Below are 6687 nucleotides of genomic sequence, written 5' to 3'. Positions count from 1 at the left end.
CCCTCATATGTTTACTCAGACAGTAAACATGGGAAGTCATGCAGCACAGAGGTTAAGAGAAAAGTTAGATCTGGCTTCCTATTTCAGTTCTGACACTTGATAATAGCATGATCTTGGGCAAAAGACTTTTTTTTGCTGTTGGTTTCTTGACTGTCAAATGTGGATAAGAATACCTACTTCATAGAACTGTTTGGAATTATAAATAGGATAAGGCAAGTTCAGCACTAAGGGGTGGCTGTTTATGCTGAGCTTCTCTTTTGGGGTAACAAGGAAAATAAGCACTAAATTGATAATAAATATCTGAGAACTATTTCACCTTAATTTATTCACCCATTCATCAAATATTTTTTTCAGACTTTTAACAAGTTATAAGCAATGAAGTAGTGGTGGCCAGAGCCCAGACCCATTGAGTATCCATTCCACATGACCAGCGTAGCCTCTTGACCTATTTTGGCTATATATTCAGCAAACTATATGTTGGTCTCCTCAGTAATTTACTCTGTACCAGCGACTGTGATATGTGTTCCAATGCAAAACTAAGGAGTGCACAGACCCATCCTTGAGGAACTCACAGTTTAGTAGAAGACATGATATAAACTACTAAATCTGACAGAGTGAGAACTGTTTTAACAGGAACGCAATTCAATGGGAGCACAAAGGAAGGAGTGATTAATTTGGAGAGAAAGGGTACAAAAGTCTTCAAGAAGAATTTATGTTTGAAAAAAATTCTGGAAAAGATAAAAGTGAGGGAAGGGCATTCCAGATAGCAGGGGGACAGTAGGGGTACAGGAACAGAGAAAACATGAGAGTTAAATTCAAGGGGAAGATAATGAATAGTTGAGTGGGCTTAGAACAGCAGACTAAACTCTCCTGAACACATCTGAATATCAGAAGCAAGAAATAAAGTCCTTTAAATGGACAACACGTATATCATACACTTTACTAACAAGATCTTACCTCAGATTTCATTCAGAATCTGGCTTCAATTTCTCTCCTCTCTCTTCTCATTTCTCTTCTCTGTCTTCTTACATCTATCAGCTTTAATCATCTTCTCACTCTTTACAGAAACTTAAAGGAGAAAACCAGTTGGGAGAAACCTGTGCACACAACAACTGGTCATTGAGGGAGAAATTCAATGTATTGAGAATAGATACGACTAAGAATCCCGAGATGGGAAGATTATCTTGGATCATCCAGATGGGCCCAAACCTTATGAGGGAGATGAGAACATCCATTAGAGAAAGAGAGGTGATGGAAATAGAGGTCAGAAGAGAGGGATATTTGAAGATACTACACTGTTGGATTTGAAGATGTATGAAGAAGAACATAAACCAAGGAGTGTGAGCAGCCTCTAGAAGCTGAAAAGGGCAAAGAACAGAATTTTCTCTGGGTCCTCCAAAAAGAAAATCCTGCCAACACCTTGATTTGCACCCAGTGAAACCTGTGTATGACTTCTGCCCTACAGAACTAGAAGGTAATAGATTTGTATTGGTTAAACCTCCAAGTTTGTGGTTATTTGTTACAAAAGCCATAGGAAACTAATGCAGGCAGTATTTGGTACCATTGATAATGACTCTTTAGATATCAGAAAAATTTTAATTGTGTTAAGCATACTTTTCTTCCCCCAAGAAGGCAGGACTATTTAAGATATATACCAGTTTAAATATAGGTTAAAATTAAGAAAAAAAATCTGAACTTTGCAAAATCTAAATAATAAGAAAATTTAACCTCTTATTTTCTGAGAGGAAAGGATACCTATTGGTATATAGATAGCACTGTGCATTAGAGAACTACTTCTGCCTTGCTTCTAACTTTTATATTCTCCTGAGAGGCAGGAAAAAAAAATGTTTAAACAATCGATTGATACATTTTAGACTATGTAAACATCCTTCCATTGCACTATAACTGGCCTAGCAAAGTAGTCTAATTTCCATAGTGCCAACTTCTTCCAGGCAGATGAAGTTATTGAGCATCGACTTTTGTAGCCAGGGTACCACGGCAGATAGTGCTCTGTGAGGTTCAGAATCCTCAACATAGAGTTTACAATAAATCTGGGGAGACGTCAGACTTTAAGGACTCTATGGGGGAACATGTCAACAAATTTGATTCAATATAAGGAAAAAAATTTACATACCTTAGTGCTGAGTGGACACTCTAGTTAAACTTATATTCCTCTATAAAAAGCTTTTACATTATGTATTAAAGTATTTAGCTCACTAGCAATGCTGCCAGGGACCTTCATATCTGGTGACCTCTGAAAATAGCAACAGGAGTAAATGAATGTTGCATCCCAGCTTGTTAAAAATAATGTAGCAGTGTTGTTAATAAATACTGAACTTTATAACATCACCCCAAAGATTTTTATGTTAATGTACTGAAAGTTCATCTTTCTGTGACTGCTTCATTAGAAGTAAAAAATACTAAATGATTCTAAGCAAAAGCTCAGTTACAGTATTTTGTCTGGTTGCCTGGAAGCAGGATGTAATATTAAGTCCACATGGGAAATCGTCTGCAAAAATGCACACTAATGTTGTAGTAGAAAGTGTTGACTCCCTGAATTACATCGCTTTAGTGACTCTTCACGACCTTCAGCATACTGTTTAAATGTTTTAGCGGGACATACACAGTCCTCCTTGATCTATTCTTTGCATAGCTGTCAAGATTCAGAAGCACAATTGTGGATGGGAAAGTACAGCTCGATATAGGACCTCACTCCTGTCTTACCTCAGGAAAGGGCAGATCTATGCACCTTCTACCTAGTGTCTCTCTCAACCCAACCTCTCTCATATTTGTCTTTCTAGGCCCTATTCCTGAACCCAAGTGTCCTGCATCTTTAATTTTTAATGATTTCATTTCCCTTCATAGCTAGCTCATTTCAACAGAGCTGCAACCCTTCCGTTCAACTTCTTTCTAGCCTTTTAGCTAGGGCTCTGAAAACCTCTGACTTGTCTCTTGGCTGAAACTTGATAAATAACATTTATAAAATTATATGATGGCATTAATGGATTGGAGTGAAGTAACCTAGGAATCTGAGTAATGTTTATAAGATGGCTTCTAGGGAAATAGTGCTTCTGTTTCCAGATAACCAATTATGTCCAGATAAATAGGGGGATTTTTGTTTGTTTCTCAAAAACCTGTTAAGACACAGTGAACTTTTAAATTAAAAAGTTTTTCATAAATTGGACAATGTTTGTGGTAAGATGAAAAAGATGATGATGGTACTAAGCATTACTACATGCTTGCCATATGCCAGGCACTGTGCTAAGTGTTCTATATGCATTATTACATTATTACATTTAATACTCACAACAACTGTATAAGATACATACTATTCTTATTTCCATTTTGAGATTGTGTGACTTTTGAAAATCACACAAATGGGAAGTTTTAAGGCTACAATGGAAAATCTGATATATCTTGTTCCAATGCTGTGCAACTATCAAAGCAAAGACTAGTCTGATTTCCAGATATTTATTGAATAAAGGAAGGAAGAAAGGAAGGAATGCATGGATGAATTGATGTAAAAAATAGATGACTAAAATAATCTGAGCGTGTATAACATCTTTCAAAATACAAAATGTTATTGCTTTCAGGAGATCTGGGTAACTCCCTTTCCCTTCCCAAGGTATATCCACTCCTACCTAAAATATATCAACCATTACAATAGAAATCACTAATCTTGTTAAACATATCGTTTCATCAACTAAAGTAACTGGTTGTCTGGTTACAATAGAGTTATTTTGTTCGCAGTGCAATGATTGCTTCTAAAATGCTTGAAGCAGTATGTTTTAAATAAAGCTTTATGATATGAAGCATACAATTTTGGAGTTGTTTGAGGAAAACTCCAAACTCCATTGCTTCTTGGATATAACCATGCGTATGCTACTTAGCTCTTCTATGATTCAGTTTTCTCATCTGTAAAATAGTACTTCATATTTTGGGGTTTTTTAAAAATGTCTTTAAAAATTTTTTTTAGTTAATATGTAAAAAAATTTGCCCAATGCCTGGTACATTGAAATTGTTAGCTATTTCTATGAATAGTGTTAACAGAAATAGCTTCTTTCATTTATCTCGGGACATAATTTTCAAAGTGTTTTCACTAAAATTATCTCAATTGGTCATCTAATAAGACTAGGCATAAGACTTAAAAATAGCAAATTTGATTCTCAGAACATTAATAATATGTTCCAGGCTCTGTATTGCTTCTTTTAATTCTTACCACAAACTCAACAGGTAGGTGCTAGTATACAGATGAGAAAATGAGCTTAACAAATATTAAGTGATTTGTTCTAAGGCATTCAGCTAGTTAGTAGTAAAACTCTGAATCAAATGCACTTTGAGTTGTCTCTGAATCTCAATTGCAATGCTTTTCCAAATTTGATCATGTGATAAATTTATTCTTGAAAAAGTGGTTGTGTATGGACTCCAAAGTCAGTGTGCATAGGTCAAAATTCTGGCATGATTACTTACCAGCTGTGTAAACATAAACCTCAGTCTCATTTTTAAAATAAAGTTTATAATGGTACTTACTTTATAGGGATGTGATAATGATTAAATGAGATAATATATACAAAGCCAGTAGAAGAGAACAGAGCACATATTAGGCACTCAAAAAATATTAGCAATTATTTTCTGATGCAGATAGGCATCTCCTATATAATTGTTCAACAATATTTTACTCTGTTCTGAGACTTAATAAAAGAAAATAATTTAAAAATCTAAATCCTATATTAAGAGGAGAAATCAGTACAGTCTCCCAGCACTACCATCACTTCCAAGTAACATTTTGATGAAAAGGTTAAGGTACCCACTTTCTATGTGGAGAGAATGAGATATCCACATGAGATCAAATGCCTTTCTAAAAACAGGTATTAGAAGATGCCTGTCAGTGGACCAGGCTTCAATCTCAGTATGGGAGCATTGTTACTTACTAGATAGATAATTTTGGAAACACATTGATCAATCTGTCCTCATTCCCCCCAACATAAATGTAGACCCTTTGTTGTAATAGAGCTTATATTCTTTATACAGAGATAATTGATTTCTATGAGGTGTTCTGAATATTGGTTAGCTTGAGAAATAATTACAATAATAATAGCTACCATTTAATAAGCATCTACAATGTTTCAATATATGAACTGGACTTTTTATAAACATGAGATGTAAAGAAAATCTGCAAACCCAAGTGTAAAAGTAATAGACTTGATCTTATTTATTTTTGTGGCCCATAGCTCCCAGGGTGGAAGAAACTGACTCAATGTCATGGCAAAGTTTCTCCCTGGTCATTTCTCCAGCCTTGTGTCTGAGGTACTCAGGGCTTACAAAGTGCCAAAGAATTGTCTGAGAATGGGGCAGGTGAGTGAGTGCTGGTACATCTGTTTCCCAGTGCTATCAGTCTACTCAGGTGATCTGATACTTGCAGAAAACCCCTGGGACATCTCTCATGTCTCCTCATAGACCCTTCAAGTGACTCTTGCCACTACTGCACCATACTCAAAAATTTGAGAATACTTCTATTCTTTGACATTCCATGCTGGGGCTATATGATCACTAGTGGACTGTTTATGCTCTATCTATTGAGAAAAACAAAATAAAACAAAACAAAACAGAGAACCAGTACATCTTTGGGACCTTTCTGTCTTCTAGTGCCTCCCACCCAGTAATCGGAGTACGGATCCCCTTGATGTCTTTGCACCTCCTTTCTTCATTGAATCTTCAGATGAGACCATATGTGACATCTTGATTATACCCTCATGAGAAACCCTAAGCCAGAGGATCTAGCAGATTGCTGACTCACAGACACCGTGAGATAATAAATGTTTGTTGTTATAAGCTGCTAAGTTTTGGGGGTAACTTTTTATGTAGCCATAGAGGGGAAGAAGCATAGAAGCTTATAAATTAGGAGAGAAAAATGATTAGTATTCAAAAATGAATACTAATCAAAAAATGATTAGTGTTTTATAAATTAGGAGAGAAAAATGATTAGTATTCAAAAAATAAAATTCCATATTGTAATACTATTCTGGGATATAGTGATTATTATACGCATTTTGCAAGTGAGATAATTAAAGCTTCCGAGAAGTTAAATAATTTACCAAAGGTCACCCAATCGAGTATCAATATTCAACCTTCTTTTCTCTTCATTACATTTTGCTACCACCAGGAAAATGTCGAGTCAATATTAGAAAAGAAGAAAAATCAACTTGCCACTTAAATCTGGCATGCAAGCCTCTATATGCTAAGAGTTGTAAATGAGAAAAGTTAAGTTAGTGCAACTTGGGGTAACAGTGTAACAAAGATATTGGTTGACTTTGAACTTATTTGACTCTGCTTCCTTTTGAAGAGCTGAAACAGAGTGTAGTAATTTCTGCAAATTATGATAAAGTACATAATAAAAATTCAGATACTAGACCAACATTTTCACCTTCTTAAGTTGTCACACTTATTTAATTTCTATCTTACATATTCCTTTGGAAAGATATGATTTAATATTGCTTTCACCTATAAAACCATTCATAACATTTGGTTCTCATCACATTTTTCTTCTCATGTATAATGAGTATTCATGATGGCACCTCTCTTCATCGAGACTACAGAATTGAAATCAAAGCCAAGAAAATATATTCTTTCTTCACATTGATGTATTAAATCTATGACCATTTTGGCAATATAACAAAAATTATTGTG

At 35.1% G+C, this 6687-nt stretch overlaps 1 long non-coding RNA gene across 1 annotated transcript; it reads left to right on the top strand.

Moving 5' to 3' along the window:
• The first annotated feature begins 1069 nt into the window (after window positions 1-1069).
• On the top strand, window positions 1070-6415 carry LOC111733838. Its single transcript, XR_002778198.1, has 2 exons — window positions 1070-1474; window positions 5647-6415. It is a non-coding gene; the product is annotated as an uncharacterized LOC111733838 (long non-coding RNA).
• Window positions 6416-6687: the final 272 nt, after the last annotated feature.

Source organism: Pteropus vampyrus, unplaced genomic scaffold, assembly GCF_000151845.1.
Source record: "Pteropus vampyrus isolate Shadow unplaced genomic scaffold, Pvam_2.0 Scaffold656, whole genome shotgun sequence".
Lineage (NCBI taxonomy): Eukaryota > Metazoa > Chordata > Mammalia > Chiroptera > Pteropodidae > Pteropus > Pteropus vampyrus.
The sequence above is the reverse complement of the archived record's forward strand: the minus strand, read 5'-3'. Positions and strand labels throughout refer to the sequence as shown.